General features: G+C 44.2%; 1 long non-coding RNA gene across 1 annotated transcript; it reads left to right on the top strand.

Annotated features, from left to right (window-relative positions):
- LOC120435674 lies at positions 1-1,407 on the top strand. Its single transcript, XR_005609820.1, has 3 exons — positions 1-119; positions 837-905; positions 993-1,407. It is a non-coding gene; the product is annotated as an uncharacterized LOC120435674 (long non-coding RNA).
- The last annotated feature ends 1,368 nt before the right edge of the window (positions 1,408-2,775 follow it).

The raw sequence follows: 2,775 nt of genomic DNA, 5'->3' as shown, positions 1-2,775 counted from the left end.
AGGAAAAGTTGGGAGTGGGAGAGAGGTTGACAGCCGAGTGTCGAGGAGACTGATGGCAGCAAAGTGAAAAGTGGAGACGTCCTAGCACAGATTGCATCAACAGGTCTGAGCCCCTCCAGGTATGCTGCAGTGCGCCGCAGTGTTACTACAGTATTGACTCATCCCTGAACGTCCGGAGGTTCTCTGCATGGACTTCATGCATCTCACTTCCTGTGTTTTGCTTTCTCTTTCGCTTCTTTTGCAGCCTGCGGTCTCATCCTGTCTGCATGCATGTGTGCATGTGTGTGATATGAGCCTCACATTTAAGTGTGTATCCATTGTGTTTTGTCATCAAGCCTCAGTTAGCAGCTGAAAGTCTGCTTAGGGGCATGAGACCAAAGCGGATGTGGTTCCTCTGCGTCCCTGCTCCTGTGTAAAATCCACCCGCTCATTATCCGTCCACATCAGATATCCAACTGTGTTTTTCCCCCCTTGTTTGTAATCATAATTATTGCACAACCCCGGACTGTAAGAGCATCCCACCCCACCCCACCCCCTCCACATATCTGCTGTCTCATGCTTAATTGCTTTCAAACCTTTTCAAAATGTGCCAGATTATATTAAATCTTGTGGCAAAAATCAGCAGAGATCCATCTGCATGGTGAATGCCATCGCACTGCTTGAGTAAATTTAGCAAATTTCAAGCAAACTGATGGGTCAATTAAGGCAGGAGAAGCAGAGAGAGAGAGAGAGAAAGAGACTCCCTCCTCTAAGATGCAAATAAACCTTAAAAGCTCGTCGCGGCTTCCTGTTCTTCAAAGCTAAATGGTTTTTCCTCTGCCTTTTGTTGCGAACAGTGTGTTTTCAACTCGGGAACAAAGGTGTCTGCGACTGAAAGATGAAAACTGCGACAGCTGATGAAGATGGTACAGAGTTCAGACGCACGTTTGTGTGGGCCGTCTAATTGAGGGGATTGTTTGATTCCTCTCCCCTCTGTGTTTCTCTCTCTGAAGGCCTGTCAAACTCGCACTCGGCGGAAGGAGAAGAAAAAAGAAAGAAAGAAGAAGAAGAAGAAGAAAACACAACAACGCGTATGGAAGGACCGGAGGAGCAGAGGAGGGAAAGAGAGTGGAGATGGAAAGACGGCATTTAGGAAGAAAAAAGGAGGGAGTTTACACCCACCGCCTGAAGAGATGAGAAGACAGGCAGAAGAGGAGGGGAGGGGGGTGAATGTGTGGAGGAAGCAGCAGTGTGAGTGTGTGTGAGAGTGCCAGAGCTCATCAGCCTGTCAAACATCCGTTATAGACCGCAAACCCACACAGCCATTGTGCTGCTGAGGTCTATCACTTAACAGGTGCGCCTCCTTCACCCTCACACATCGTCTTATGATACAATACATACGCATTTGCGCATGTGTGTGTGTGTGCATGTGTAAAGGTGTGTAGGTGGCCACATTTACGCAAGTTTGAGCCTCGTTCACCGAGCTCAGCCCATCCTGGATGATTTCTGTGTAAGCGGTGATCCACAGTGAGTCACACTCATTGATCAGAAAATAAAAAAATAAAAAAAACCCAGCCGGGTGGATTCTTCTCCTGAGCTCCTTCTCCGCTCCCTCTCTGCCCAACCCACGTTTGAACCCTCATTGTTCCTCGCCGTGCTCACAGTTTTATAATTCTGACTGCTGACGCACCGCATCTAAATTCATCACCCACTTACCCAAAGGTGTTACAGCATTGTTTTCAGCACTTTTTGGTGTTTTTTGGGTTTGCTTTTTTACCTCAAATACCCTCAGAAATAGGTACAGTTTAGACCAGAGGATATTACATAACAGAGCGAACACAGGAGCCCCCTTTAAATAAGGTTAATGTTCTTCTTCTCTGTTGTGTGGGGGCGATAAAAAGCAGCATGTGATATCTCTAATTAGAATACTCGATCATTGTGAAATCGGCGAATCGCACCCCTGAAACCTCCAAACCTGTAATCCATATGCTCGGATATATTTGCAGTCTCCGCTTATGATGCACGTCAGGCGTCCTACCAATGAGAATAGTCGTATCTGTGTTACTAATGTGAACCCTGTTGTGATGCAGAATAGTGAGTCTTGCTATTTTAAAAAATGCAACCTTTTCAGAGGACCTCTTGTCACCTTTTTTTTTTTAATTTTTTACCATTTCAGATGAGAGAATGATTTATGTAGGCATGCATAGGTTGTTTTAGTTAGAAAGTTTAAATATGCACGGCTATGTTGGGCCACTTTCTCTGCAACACAAAAACTTCCAGGTTTCATGTCATGTCTTATCCATAATTCAAGAGATCTGTCTGTCCAACTCAGCAGCCATTCATCCCGTCCACTTTAAACTTGACAGGTGTGTTACCGAGTACCTGAGTGAGTACACTGCTGAAGTTTGAGTTGGTTTGGACGAGGAGGCGTCAGATTTTTTTTGGCCAGAGGTTGTTTTCTGACACAGTTTTCTGACACAGACCCCATATACTGAGGCTTGTTATGTGTTGACGTTCTCTGAAACCTCCTAAAAAACCTCTTAATCAAGGTTTAACCACCAAGATTACATCTCAAACCCTCAGAACCACAAACTGAACCTATATTTAACTTTAACTCTAAATCCGACCTTCAATTAGGTGTTTAAAAAAAAGTCTTAGATTCTCAATCTGATGATCTGAACCTTGAATTGATTTTCTTGTGACAAATGTCTTCTATTACTATTCAATTCAATTCAATTCAATTTTATTTATATAGCGCCAAATCACAACAAAAGTCGCCTCAAGGCGCTTTATATT

Source organism: Oreochromis aureus, linkage group 22, assembly GCF_013358895.1.
Source record: "Oreochromis aureus strain Israel breed Guangdong linkage group 22, ZZ_aureus, whole genome shotgun sequence".
Taxonomy (NCBI): domain Eukaryota; kingdom Metazoa; phylum Chordata; class Actinopteri; order Cichliformes; family Cichlidae; genus Oreochromis; species Oreochromis aureus.
Note: the sequence above shows the minus strand (reverse complement) of the source record. Positions and strands in the feature narration are given on the sequence as shown.